Source organism: Camelus ferus, chromosome 20, assembly GCF_009834535.1.
Source record: "Camelus ferus isolate YT-003-E chromosome 20, BCGSAC_Cfer_1.0, whole genome shotgun sequence".
NCBI classification, from domain to species: Eukaryota; Metazoa; Chordata; class Mammalia; order Artiodactyla; family Camelidae; genus Camelus; species Camelus ferus.
In genome coordinates, this window is record NC_045715.1 from 9,504,208 (window position 1) to 9,519,058 (window position 14,851).

The window sequence follows — 14,851 nt, forward strand, 5'->3', positions numbered from 1 at the left end:
CTTTGCATATAACAGGGTGCTCCAGGGAAGCCTAGAATCCTTTTTCTTTTTTCCTAAGAAACACCAATATAGGAAGAAACTGCTCTTTTTGAAACTGCTTGTAGTGTTTCTTTTCCTCTAGAGACAGAGGACAGACTTTTTCATTAATTGCAGAATAACACTTTAATGGGCTTTTTGGTTATGAAACTCATAAATCCCAGATCATCTTCTGGAATAAAGATGTTTAAGACAACAAGAATCTAAATGTTTTACATAATTAAAATGTCTTCACTGAGGGCAGAAGTGTAAGTCTCAGATGATCTTGTTCCAGAAACAACATTTTAAACAATTCTGTGGAAGTCTCAGAAAAGACCTGCCTGGCCTGCAAGCTGGAAAGACACGGTCCTTCGGGAGCTGAGCTGACCTCTGTATCGTGACCACAGGACAGGCCCCAAGGAGAGCAGCATCTGGCGGGGATGTTCACGGTGGCTACTGTGGCTGCCACCTGCCCCGCTCCCAGGTGTCTGCAGGCCTAGGTCAGAGTTGATTTCCTCTGAATCATGATGATGATGATGATATAAAGAAGGCTTACATTTATATGGCCCTTCAACGTTTCCGAAGCACTTTTCATTCATTATTCTCAAGAGCGTGGTACCCTTTAGAAGAGTTGGCCCTGGAGAAACAGGCCTCGGTTACCTTACAGAAGACTGATTTCTTTCCTCTTCAAGAAAGAGAAGGGTTTCCATCTCCTTACAAACACTGAAGCTTTGGCTGTGCACCGTCCAACAGGTGTGGTCTGGGTGCAGAGCCCCAGGGAGAGCGCCCCCTGGGTCCTCTTGATCCTAATGCCACCAGCTGACCCAGAGCGAGAGATGCCAAGAGAGGCAGTGATGTGTGGGCCCCTGCCGTACTTTCTGTATGGAGACAAGGAGGGGCTGGACTCGTACCTCCAAAGCGGGAGAACTTTTCCATGAACCCCAGTTCCTTATTCCTGGGTCCTAAATTGGCCATCATGTTGTTGGTTTTTTTCCCTTCTGCAGTGGGCTGAATGGGGTTCTCCCTTCACTTCCCCTCCGCTCCCCAACAAAAAGACACCAGGAATCCACCAGGAATCTGCGAGTGTGAAATTACTTGGAAAAAGCATCTTTTCAGAAGTAACTAAGTTAAGGATCTCAAGATAAGATCATCCTGGATTATTCAGATTGCCCATAAATCCAATGACAAGTGTCCTTCTAAGAGACAGAAGAAGAGAAATTCCAACACACAGAGGAGAGAAGGCCATGTGGAGACCGGTATCCCTTAAAAACAGCTTCAGTTTTAATATAAAGAATATATTATCCATTACATGGAAATAATACATACTTAGTATATTGATACCTCTAAATTATTTGAGTAAATAAGTGTCCCTGTAAATAAGAAGTTGACTTTTCGAGATGGTTTTATTATGAAAATGCATATTACAAACACATTGCCTTCATGACTACGACTTTAAAAAACAGTATTTGTAACTTTCCCACTTTATACCCCATGAATTGTATGCCAACAAGGGTGCAGGGTCAGGACAAAGTAAAGAAGCCAAAAAAGTTGCGTTCTACAGCTGGAGTATGAGTGTTCTGGGGGAATTTATGCTCTGCAAAGAATGGTGCTCCTGCATGTTCTGTATGCAACAATAAATCATATTTCAAATTCTGCGCTGAATGAACTTAGCAGCAGCCTTTGCCCGCGTCGTTCATTGCCTCTGACAGCTCTATCCCCCAGCTGGTGTTGATTTCTCCCTGCAGTGTGAGGAGGTCATTAATCTTGAATGTTCTCTTCCTCTGTGGTTTTTTTTTTTTCTCTTTTTTTTTAACTGAGATTTTTTAAACAGATTGTGCCTGTTTCCACTGACCTTTGAGAGATTTGCCATGTGTCTTCTTTTAAACAGATTGTGTAAAAAACAGTTCGTTGCGTGCAGCTGGGGTCACGGGCAGCAGTTCCGTCTCCAGGGTGGGAGCCTTGATTTGGTCATCCTTACCCGCGTCAAAATCGGGGGTGGGGGATCACCACCAACCGGAGCGTTTATTGTTAAGCATTGAAAGAGATGCCCTAGCACCATCCTGATTGGTGATTCTTCTCTAGCCCTGATGAAGTCACTTCCTCCCGCCTCCTGGGCTGCATGGATAAGGCAATGGGGACCCTCACCCAAATGGACTGCCAGCGGCAGGTGAGAAGGGCTTCCCGACGGAGACCTCTGAAGTTGAGCTCTGCAGTGGGCAGTTCTCTTGGCCACAGAGAGAGAAAGGATTGTCTCTCCACAAGCAGCACAGAGAAGAGTTATGGAATTATCTAGTGAAGACAGGTGTTTAAAGAGAGATCAATTCTTGCTTAATAAAAAAAAAAAATGGATGTGCAAAACCAGATAATCCACATTAGGCTTAGTAAGCTCTTCCTTCTCCCTGGCTGGTTGCTTGTTTGTTGCTTTCTGAATGATTTAGGACATTATCTAAACTGCCCACTTCATGTAAAGTTTCCATTTTCTCTCCTGAAGAGGCTTTTGCTTCAGTATAATTATTTAAAAGTAGCAAGGACACCCTGTTTATTGAATGTTTACAGGGCTTCTCACCCCACGTTAAAGCTCTTTGTAGGATTCAAAGCAAAGGATGACAAACCTTCAGAGAGAAGCTGCATGCTTCCATCAGGCTTAATCCCCCATCAAAGTGCATCTCTTTCACGTTCCATTGACCGCAGAGCGAGCCTGTGAGGTTGCCTGCTGGCGGCCCCCTCTGTAAGCTCCTTTAAACTCCCATTCTGCCTGCTTTTGCTACAGGCACCAAATGAAGAGATTGCTTTTCCACCTTTACACGTTCGTGCTGAATCCTGTTCCTGCTCTCCGTCATGACACCCTGTCTGGACCCTCCTAATCAAGACATTGCTGCTTATTCTCTGATTTCCAGTCTTCCTTCTTTTTTGGATTTGATGTCAAGCAGATTTCTAGTCTTTCTTCTCCTCCTTCCCCTCCTTTGGATTTGATGTAAAGTGGTGTGTGGTCTCTGGCTGTGAATTTGGATTCTCTTGGTAACAATCTTGGTTCTATCCTGGCTGTACTTTCAGGTCGCCTGAGCGTACATCATTCTGGTTATATTGGGCCCCAAGACCTTTCCAGCCCAGCGCGATCCCTGGTGATTCTACCAGGTTCAGCCCAACCCTTTGGCAAAAGACAAAAGCTCCAACTAATAAGATGATTAATAATAGAATGTTCATGATTAAAAAAGACTTTGCTAATATATTGGAAAGAATCCAATAACGTATATGAAATCACTTGTTTACTCGTGATTTCTGTACACGTAAAAACATACTGTTGTTACTGATAAAGGCAATAATAATAGAGGTGGTGTTTAACTGTATTTGCATTTTAAGTGTGGTTGGGAGTTCTACCTGAATAAGAGGCAACAAGGCTCAGAGGCAGAGACTGGGTTTTCATCACAGCTGCTAGGCTCTGAGGGGACATTTGGCCTGTGGAGGTGGTGAGTCCTCCTTCAGAGTTTACTGAGCTCCAGCTCAGTTATCTGGAAAGGTTTAGGGACAATGGCTGTGGAGTTGACCAGATACACAAAGAGCTTGAGCTCATAGAATGTCTGTTTTAGTGGGAGAAGAAAAGAATAAAGAAATAGGCAATACATCCATGAGGAGTTCTCAGGAATCTCCCTGAGTCTGTGAAGGTGCACCAACTGGACCTTCTTTGTCTCTGACTTTTTAGAAGCTCTCCACCCAAGGCAGCCCTCTTCCTCCTCTCACCACTCTGCCCAGTCCAAAGAATCCTACCAGTTCTGCTAGCACTTGGGCTCTCTGGCTCTCAGCTTCCTCATCTATAAAATGGGTGGGTAAGACTCCACCTTTCAGGTCTGTCCTACCTCTGCATTTGTGAGGCTATGAGACACAGAGGTGGGTGGGGCAGGGACAAAGGTGAAAATTTTTCTCCCTCCTATGCCTGGGAAGATGTGTTACAGGTGTTCTTTTGGGTAGATATTTTAAAGTTTTTTCAAGTCAGAGACCAAATACTGCTCCCCTCTACCCTTCACATTTCAAAAAAAAAAAAACAAAAAACACCCAGTGCCTAATATGGGGCTGAGAGCCCAGAATATGCCTAACTGGGACCTGCTCATTATAGTTCTTTCCATCATCCTCACCACCGACATCACCACGACTACGACGTATGAGATCCGACTGTGAACCAGGGGCTGCCATATAGTGACCTGTATCGTCTCATTGAATCCTTACTGTAACCCTGCAAAAGGAGACCAAGTTCTCACTTTGGGATAAGAAAATGGAGACTGAAGGATTTGGGTAACTCTGCCAATAAGTGGTAGAGCTGGAGTCAAATCCAAGTGCAGGTGTCCAGGGCACTCTTTTGGTACAGCCCATTGCACTTTGTGCAAATCCTTGGCCAAGAGGTGTACATGAATCAAACACCAGTCAAAATTGAAACTGTGGAAGCGTCAGGAATACAAATGTGATTTACAATCCCCAGCTGCTGCCTTGTAAGGAGAGGCCTTTGTTGCTAAGGATGGTGATGGACAATCAGTGTCTCTGCTTGGACCTCACCCTGGGGCCTTTGAACTTGTTCCTTCCATCTCTGGATGTCTGCAGAGCTTCCTCCTTCCCTCTGTCGAGACCTTTGTGCAAACATTGGAATACAGTCATCTCTCAGTATCATCATGGGGGATCGGTTCCAGGAACTCCTCCCTCAGCTGCAGTTACTAAAACCCCAGGATGCTCAAGGAGCTTTCATATATGGGTGTCATGTAAAACGGCAGAGTATTTGCATGAAACTTATGCACATCCTCCGGTATACTTTAAATCATCTCTAGGTTACTTACCATACCTAATACAATACAGAGGCTGTTTAAATAGTTACTGACGCATGGCAAATTCAAGTTTTGCCTTAAGGAGTTTTCTGGAATTTTTTCCAGATATTTTCAATCCACGGTTGGTTGAATCTGCAGATGCAGAACCCGTGGATACAGGGGCAGGCTGTACTGCCTGCTCAGAGTGGACTTCTGGATGCCTGTGGCGGCTACCAGTTCATTACCCTCCGCTGTAAATTCACCCTTCAGTACCTGCCCTGCAATAATAGCACGGGCTCTTTGAAAGCATTTCTTCTTTACGGGGGTTTGATGTGAAGTTCTGTCAGTAGGGGCCCTGGAGTGCTTCTTTTCCCAGTCTCAGTGCCGCTGTGGTTTTGTTTTCTCTTGCTCCCACTGCACAGTGTATTCAGCAGTGCATGTGCTGAGCGTGCGGGTCCTCAGTGAGCTCACAGCTCTGGCCTTGGCCTGGCAGCCACCTCACTGTCTCCACACCCCCAGGCAGACACTGCCCACTCCAGGCTCTGCAGTGACGTGCTGGCCAGCACTGCTGCCCTATTTCCTGACCTCCCTCTGCACACCCACCTGTCGGCCTCACATCTTGTGGGCTTTCTTTGGCTCTGAGCTCCCGCCGAGCACACTTTCTCCACTGCTGGCAGCACGGAGTTGGAGGGAAGGACCAACGAGTCCAGAGGCCAGGAGACCCTGCACGAGGAAGGGTGATGGGCAGTGAGACAGCCGGTGGCCCACAGGGCATGTGCACCAGGGAGATGCCCATTAGGACTTGGTTGAGTTTTGCTGCACACAGACAGCAGAAGCCTCTCTTTACCAAATCTTCTGAGATGCTTCTCTCCATATTACTGCATAACGAGGTTTTCCTTTCAGGGACTGAAGGCAAAGTCTATGTCCTGCCCACAGCTGGTACTTGTTGAAGACAGCCCCTCCCAGAAGCTCTGAACCAAATCCGGCTGACTCAGATGAACACGTTTACCCACCAGGAATCCGAGTCACATCATTGCCAGTGACATTAATACCAGTTCTCCATGTGGGCTTTCTTTAAGGTTCACATTCTCCCGGAGGAAACCGTAGGACCCCAAGAGGCTGGTAACAGAGGCGACGCTAATTATGTGGGTGTAATAAAGAGCGCAAAGCGCTAATGAACAGAAGCCAAACTGGCGCATTTAACACTTATGTTTTTGGGAAATGAATTATTTTGCTTTTGCTCAACTGGTCCATTCGTTTAAATTAAGTGAGATGATAATGGGTGTGATAGTGTTTGTGAAAGTGCAGGGTTTCAGAAGACTGGGGAAGTGGTACTGTGCAGGAGGAAGTGTCTGCTTTCTGTTCACAAGACTTTGAACGGGAGCACATCAGAGTGTTTGTTGGCCACGAAAGTGAAAATGGCTTTGTGCGCCCTGGGGAAGAGACTGCCCTGTTGGCTAAAGATTCCTTTTAAGGAAGCCCTGGCTGTCAGCCGGTGGGTCCTTCTGCTCTCCTCCAGAGGGGCATCACTGAGCCAGATGTGGGTTCCTTCCCCGCTGTCTCCCGGATATGCCCTCCAGTTGACCTGGAGATTTCCCTGGGGGCGAAGAAGCTTCTGTCTACTGTGACTTGCCCAAAATAGCCATCTCAAATGTGTATAGGCAACCGAACTGGGATGGAGGACGTTGGGAAAAGATGGGATACCCTTGAGGCTGTTTCAGCATGCCGTGATATAAGTGTATACCTCCTAACTCACCAAGTACGCACATATTCCGGTGGCTGTTGATGACATTTTCCCGCTCTGTCGGAGGAACAGAAGTTCTTGTGAACAAACACAGATCAAAAACAGATGTTTTATGTTCAGAAAGGAAGAGAAAAGAATGAAGTAAAATCCCCCACCATGACACGAATTGCTAGTTCCTTTTATGAAGTATGATTTTACGAATGGGTGCACTATGTAGATGAAAAAGAAAATAAAATCTTGTTTGTCCGTCCTCCTCTTCTCCAGATTTCTGGGCCAGTCCATTGCATCATCTTCTCCAGGGCTCTCAACCGTGATTCTCTCCAGATTATAACGTCCTTCACTTTCTACAGAAGCAATGCATCTCGAAAGCTTTTTTTTTCCTTTGCCCAGAAAATCCTGTTAAAATAAGAATTAGGTAGTGATTTTCAGTCTAGGTTTTACAGCTTTTCACGGATAGCCTGAAACCCCACCCACTTACTGGAACTTTCTGAGCCTCCATCGTATTAACATAACAACGTCCAATCCATGTCATGATTCGGTAGAGAAGAGGGGTGAATAGTATCGTGTGTGAACAATAGAGCAGAGGACATAGGAAGTGCTCAGTAAACGGCAGTGATTGCTAACGCGATTATGTCTCGGTGCTGGATGCTTGTTCCTTCTCTCTTGCTCCTGCATCATGTTAAGCCAGCAGACAACAGGACTGACTCTGGGAGATGATTGTTGGGGCCAAACCACTGAGCTGTTAATCCCGTCTATGCCAGGGAAAGGGCGCATCAATTAAGAGAATGTTTCTGAGATGCCACCCCTTGCCTTGCAGTAAAAACAGGTTTTGAGTTTTTCTTATGTGTGCTATAAGCTATGGGGGCTTACGCAGGCGTGACATGCTTTCACAAGTGGTGAAGCTGAGTTTTACTGACATCTTGTTAATGCTGCGGAGTCAGATATGCCTTGATACCCACTCTGAATTCCAGGATATTTTAACAATGGGGTCACATGCAGATTGGAGGTAATAAAGAACATAATTTATTGTTTCTTTCCAATTCCTTATTTCAAAGATCCATCCATTTTTCCGAGTCCCCTTTCTTTCAATGCCGATTATGCTGGGACCTATATATTGTGCCAAAACAACAGACTGCTTCATGAATCAAATCCTGGTGAATTGAGTGAGGGGGTAGTCGAGCAGACATTGCAGATAGAATCCCTTTAGGCTGTGAGAAGTACCTGAATTCTTATTTCTGTGTGTGTAGTTCGCTAACTCAACCTCAGAATAATCCTGGGGAAAAAATCTTTTTTTCTTCCAAAACTGAATTGTGTCCTCCTATTAGGCCAGACTGCTGGTTCTGCACTAGTAAAGAAAGAGGAATTCTCAACAGAGTAGAAGTATTCTCATGGCCTGGCGACAATTTAATAATAAAAACTATTGAGAAGTTTTTCCTGGTTGGGGGTGATTGGATAACTTACTCACTTGACAACGACCGGGGTTGTTTCCGTGTCGCTGGAGTGAGATGCTTTGAGCTCAGCTCACGGAGATATGTCTTGCGCTCAGCTGCCCTCTATTGGCTGAAACATGGATTATTCTCTTCAACAGCAGCTTCCCTGAGGATAGAATAATGACTCGTGTTCACAAATACTCATCTGGTGCATTTGGAACATCTGGACCAAAATAAAGGTCTATTTGGATTTCAGATTAACACATTTTTCTGAAACCCACCCTCCACTCCTTACCTCATCTCCTTATCCTGCCTGATTTCTCTTCTTACCCCTTACCACATCTTATGGATAGCTGCTCATTTGTCTACTGTCTGTCTCCTTGGCTGGAAGGTAAGCTACGTGAGATCAAGGGCTTGAGACTGAGTGGGTTTACAGCTGTATTCTTGATCCTAGAAGAATGCCTGGCATGTAGTGTCTGCTCTATAAATAGTAGTTGAATAAATGAATGAGTATCAAATATATCTTAGAATTGGATTCTGTGATCTAAGAATAATACGGCATGGTTCTGGCTTTCTAGAAGCTGGCCATCTAGAAGAACTGGGCCAAAGAGGACGCAGGTTGTAGGAAGAACTGTCATCACTACCAGTGCGGTGTGGTCTGGAGGAGACGAGCTCTGGGGAGTCACTCATACATGTCTTTGAGGAGCTGCCATGTGGAAGAAAGATTGGACTAGTTCCATTTGTTTCCGAAGAACACATCAATGGGTAGAAGGTACAGGGAAAGCACTTTGGCTCAACAAAAACTCTCAGAATTGTCTGAAGGCGTCTTGGACGACTTAGACCATCATCAGAGGCACTTAATTACAGCACGGAGGAACTTCTGTCAGGAGAGGGTATCAACTGCAATGATTCTCAAATCTGGAATGCTTTTAAAACTCGTTTTCCTGAGACCTTTCCTGAGCACTCTGTATCAGAATCTCCAGGAGGAGGTCCCAGGAGCCTCTGTTTTATAGTAAGCCCCCTGGAGAGTCGGATCCAGTGGTCTGCAGACTGTTAGGGAATCACCGGACTGGGGGATGGAAGCAGCCGAGGGCTGGTTGGGCTGAATGATCTCACACTTCTAACCATAAGATTTTATGGCTCCAGAAGATCTTTCCTTTTACTAATGGTGGTAGTGGTAGGTGTAGGTTGGACTGTCACCAAAATAGAAACCCAGATCGAGAGTGCCAGGATGGGAGTCTGGCAGACGTTTTAAGCAGATACGCGGTAAAACCCCGCAATTCTGTCATCCTCAGTGGGTAGAAATGACCAATCTTCAAAGCTCACGCCCAGATAGCCCCCCTTACAAATCCTGTGTGGTGCTCAGCTGGGGTGGGGGGACACTTTCTACCTCACTCCCGATCTTCAGGGCTTGGGGAGGAAACTGAGCTGATGGGTGGGCTGCTTTTAGGGAGAATTACCAAATTAAAAAAATGTGTTTTGAACCCAGCTGAGGAAGAAGGAAGGTTCCTTGCTCCCCACCCTCTGCCCTGCTGCAGCCTCGCCTTTGTGTCCCGCCCTGGACATCTGTGGACTGCTCTGGTCTTGTGGGAGGGTTGGTAACTATTGCGGGACGGGGAGAAAGGAGCTAAAGGGCCATCACTCATCTTTCCCAGCTTTGAACGCAAGCACGTTTATTTAGGAACTTGGACACATTGTACAAGTCCTGGCCTGCCCTGGTCCATCCACTGTAAGTGCCCAGTAAATGCCAGTTGCTGTGATGGTTATTTACTGAGTGCCAGGATGCTGGTGTGAACAGAAAGGTGGACAGTCTGTGGTTGCTGTGCTCAGGGAGCTTGGGGTCTGGCTGTGACGCTGTAATCACAACAAACGTGACAAGTGTTATACTGGAGTCCCGACCGCTTGTGCAAAGGTATGTGTCTGTGGGTCCCCGGTTCAGTCTGAGCAGACGCTGTGTGAATGAGGCCAGCCACCTGCCCCGCCCATGTCGTTAACTTGCATCGGCTGACAGGCCTGATTGCCTTCCTGGTTTTTTGTTTTGTTTTGTTTTGTTTTTCACTAGAAGGAGGAAAGGCTTATGCTTGGGTCTCAGGATAATGAAGAGAAAAACTTGGAGGGGAGGCATGGCGCCCTTCTCCCACCTGGTCCGAGAGGCTGGATCTAGTGAAAGGAGACAGCCACAGAAGGTGAAGGGGGGCTCTGCAGACTTGGGGTACACACAGTGTGTTTCAGGGCCCAGGTGATGGAATATGGCACAGAGCGGAGGGAGAGCTACTTCCTCATGTTCCTCCACAGACCAGAGAAGCCCAGAAAGGCAGAGGGACCAGGAAGAAATGAGTTTCCACGAGAACATTTGCTGGGCAGACAGGGGTGTCTTCCTTGAGGGGATCTGGGGTATCGTATCTCCAGGTGAAGACCAAGTTCATCCATGGAGGGCTTGCCGAGGGCCTTTACGGCAGCCCTTGGGAGCTCACAGGAATGACTGGGGATAATGTGGGGGTGAACTTAAGACTTGGGTCAGCAGGTTAACCACCTAGTAAAACTCAAGTATTTTTGGTAATTATTTTGTATCACGGGCTAGGGAAGCCGTGACCATTTCTGTTGTAGGAATACAGAAAGGAGTCAGGAATCTGGGAGAGAGGTCGGCTGGAGGGGAGCAGGGAAATCTGCAATAAGGAGGACATTGCAAACCGAGCTTTGAGGGATGAGTAGGAGCTGGTTAGGCTAACAGAGGTCAGTGAGCATTTCTGACAGAAAGCATCCTTTTATGAGCTTTTCCCTTGCAATTTCCCACCATTTCCCCAACATCCAGTATCAGCCCAGTGCTGCATCATGCCTTCTAGAAACACAGAGGGGAACAACACAGCCTTTGGGGTCTCTCTCCAACCAAGTCTTCTCCCAGGTGTGCCCCAGAGGTCCATTGTAGACTCCCGAACCCATGATTCCCCATCTGTTCCTAGGCGGAGCTTGGGATTGGCCTTGATGCTAGAACAGGGAGCAGGAAGCTGTCTCCATCCTTGTCTGTGTTCAGATTATGTGTTCAGCTTATGCACAAACAAGAGAGAGTGATTCTTATCAAACAGCAAGACAAGTACTACTGGAAGGCCACCCTGTTCTCCCTCTCTTGCTGACATCGTGGCTAGATGGCTGGGTGTGGAGAAGGATGGAGAGGACAGCTGAATTCCCAAACAGGAGCAGGCAGTGCAGGTGGATGAGCAGAGCTCAGATGAATGGAGCAGAAAAACACTTTAAGGACCCCTGAGGCCAGGCTGGAGATGACTTTACTGGGGAACCCTCAAATGCAAGGGAGGTCACGTTGATCTGTCTGCTAACAGAAGCGGGTGATTATTTTCAACCAAAGGTGTCAGGAAGCACGTGAATGTAATAGACTGTCCAATGCGAAGCATCAGGCTTGGGAACTTGAGCCCTGCCCCACCCCCTTCAATTCCCCGTTGCTTCTACAGGTGGGAAGCAGTCTGTTCCATAGCAGGAACTGGGGCACAACCAGACTTCTTGGGGGAGTCCATCTTTCCCTTTCTACCACGGAATGCAGCCTTCTTTACCTGTATCCCTGGGGGTTAAGTGAGCATCTGCAAAGATGAGTTCTCTTTCCCGCCAACCCTCTGATCTCCGGGGTTTTGGAGGAAAACAGAGGTTAAGGAAGCGAGTGTAGACCACAGTGGTCTGGGTGGTCTCCTGCATGGGACTGCACACAAACGAATGGCAGGAAGCAGAAAGAGTCTGTCTCTGTGCAGTTGCTCTACTGGTCAGGCAGGGAATGGCTCTTCTGCACAATTAAAAAGATATAACTATTTCGTCTTCAGTTAGCGTCCTTCCTGCTGTTGCCGCACCTGCTCAGGGGACCCCGGGGCTTCCTATCCTCGTGCCCAGGATCTCGCAGGTCTGAGCTACGGACTGCTCATTTCCCCCGCCGTGGGTTCATGTTCATTTACTTGATGTGTGGAGGAACGCGAGAGCGCCCTGCTGACGTGCTAGTGAACACCAGCTCATCCAGCTTCCCGGGAACCGCATGCTCTGTGAAGATTAATTACAAGCTCTGCCTTTTATGTGCTTTCTGTCATTCGGCAGACATCTCTGTTGCTCTGAGAAGTTAATACAAGTAATTAAAGCCAACCTGTCCTCTGCTTGGGAGCCACTCGGGCAGGTGTCATGCTCCCCACCACACAGACGCACTTCACTGAGCCCAGGAGCAGCAAAGGACTAAAGGCGAGAGTGGGGGGGGGGGACCGGGGGCAGGGACTCCACGTGGGGAAAGGGTGTCACTCCCCGTGCCAGCTGGGGCACTTGTGACTCTCCTGCAGTGCTCCTGCCCTGAACACCAGCAGAGCTCAGAATGCGTTTTTATGAACTGGAGGGGTGAATTCAGTGGGAGAAATAATTCCCATACACCCTGTTGCCTTGAATTCAAATTGATTTCTTTCTGCTGTGCTGCTGTTTAATTAACTCAACCCAGCCTCTAGCCTGGAGAGAAGTGAAAGATATGCATTTTGGGGTAGTAGGATTCAAACCACTCAAAGCCAGCTAATACAGATGATGACATATTTGGAGCTGGTTGATAGAATGGGGTACCGTGCTTTTTTAATTCAGTAGAACAGGCAATCTTGTCCACACAGTTTATTTTTTAAATGCCCGAACAAAACTTTAAAATGGTAGATTCCCAGGCTAGCTCACAAAAGCTTGTTTAACCCACTCAATGCCGGACTGCAGAGCTGGTTCCTTGGCCTACTGGAAGCACATCCCATATCCCTTGTCTTGTAGTGGCAGCTGCCTCTGAATTGTCAGGAGGATAGTGCAGCTCGTTTGTCTGGTTCTAGGTAATTTTACCATGAGAATCTTTGCCTGAGGAGTATTCGCCACACAAGTAATTGGCTGCATGACAAGTTTGCCATGCAGGATAAAATAACAATAATAAAATAAAAGAGAGACATTTAAAAGGACATACTGAAATCTGAAAATTAATAACAAAATTTTAGAAGATTTTATTGTGAAAAATGAAAATACAAAAAAAAACCCAGCATGCATTTAAAATATATGGAGAGTCACAGTTACGGTTTTATTCTGATATGTCTTAGAGAAAGTGACGGTACTTCTCTCTCAAAGTCAATCGCGAAAGATTCAGGATCTAATTTAACGATCAGATGTAAGTCATTGACAACATCAAACAAGTCTGCTGTGAGTCTCTTCCGATTTCCCTAGAAGGAAAGTGAACAGACCAGGGCTGCTGCTTCTTATCAATAGATGCGACGTGTATAACTGGTAGCCCATGTCTGGACTACGTGGAAATGTTCCTCGCACGCATAGTCCTTGCATTTCACCCAGTCGCCTAAGCCAGATTCTGCGCAAATACCGCAGTTCTGTCCACATCGTGTTCTTCACCATCAAACAGGAAAAAGATGTTACTATTTTCCAAGAAACTTGTACTCATCAGGAATCATGTAACCATTTCTTTTCTGGGGGGAGGATGGAAGGAGCTTGATTCTTCTTTGGTCTTCAACTTCTAACATTGCATGATGCATTTGGTAAAGCGGGCAGGGCAGAGCAAGCTGTTGCAACTCAACTGGCTAAGGAATTGGTCATTGAGGACTGTTGTCAATTACCAGCCTCCCCTTCTATACTTGCCGTAGTTTGGTTATCTTTTGGTTTTGGTGGGTGGGAGAGATGACTGTACTCACTGAAGGATTTTCAAATGATATGTTATCACTTTCCAGCAGAGAATGAAATCTAGCTTTACACTCTTACCTCACACTTCTTATCACTGTAAATTTGTATTTTCTGTCAAGTTGATATATGTAGTTGTTGTTATCCACTGTTTTAAGGCCACCTCGTCTACTCATCACTGTGTAGATCATTATGAGGTCTAAGATTTACATAATATAAAAACGAGAGGGAAACACCAGTCAGAATGGCCGTCATTCAAAAATCCACAAATGACAAATGCTGGAGAGGCTGTGGAGAAAGGGGAACCCTCCTACACTGCTGGTGGGAATGCAGTTTGGTGCAGCCACTATGGAAAACAGTGTGGAGATTCCTCAAAAGACTAGGAATAGACTTACCATATGACCCAGGAATCCCACTCCTGGGCTTGTATCCAGAAGGAAATCTACTTCAGGATGACACCTGCACCCCAATGTTCATAGCAGCACTATTTACAATAGCCAAAACATGGAAACAGCCTAAATGTCCATCAACAGGTGACTGGATAAAGAAGATGTGGTATATTTATACAATGGAATACTACTCAGCCATAAAAACCGACAACATAATGCCATTTGCAGCAACATGAATGCTCCTGGAGAATGTCATTCTAAGTGAAGTAAGCCAGAAAGAGAAAGAAAAATACCATATGAGATCGCTCATATGTGGAATCTAAAAAACAAAAACAAAAACAAACAAACAAAAACAAAGCGTAAATAAAGGACAGAAATAGACTCACAGAGAATACAGACTTGTGGTTACCAGGGGGGTGGAGGGTGGGAAGGGATAGACTGGGATTTCAAAATTGTAGAATAGACTACACTGTATAGCACAGGGAAATATACACAAAATGTTATGATAACTCACAGAGAAAAAAATGCGACAATGAGTGTGTATATGTCCATGAATAACTGAAAAATTGTGCTGAACACTGGAATTTGACACAACATTGTAAAATGATTATAAATCAATAAAAAATGTTAAAAAAATGAGAGAGAGAAAAGGATAAATTAGGAATTTGGGATTAATAGATACACACTTCTATATATAAAATAGATAAACAACGAGGTCCTACGGTATAGCACAGGGAAATATATTCACTATTTTTAATAACCTATAATGGAAAAGAATCTGAAAAGGAATATATACATATATATATG

The 14,851-nt window shown here is 45.8% G+C and overlaps 1 protein-coding gene across 1 annotated transcript in view; it reads left to right on the top strand.

Annotated features, from left to right (window-relative positions):
• Positions 1-9,383: 9,383 nt before the first annotated feature.
• LOC106729329 overlaps positions 9,384-14,851 on the top strand; it is a 37,109-nt gene continuing 31,641 nt past the window's right edge. The window contains exon 1 of the mRNA XM_032462518.1: positions 9,384-9,888. The gene's annotated coding sequence lies outside the window, so the exon portion shown is untranslated. The remainder of the gene's footprint in view (positions 9,889-14,851) is intronic.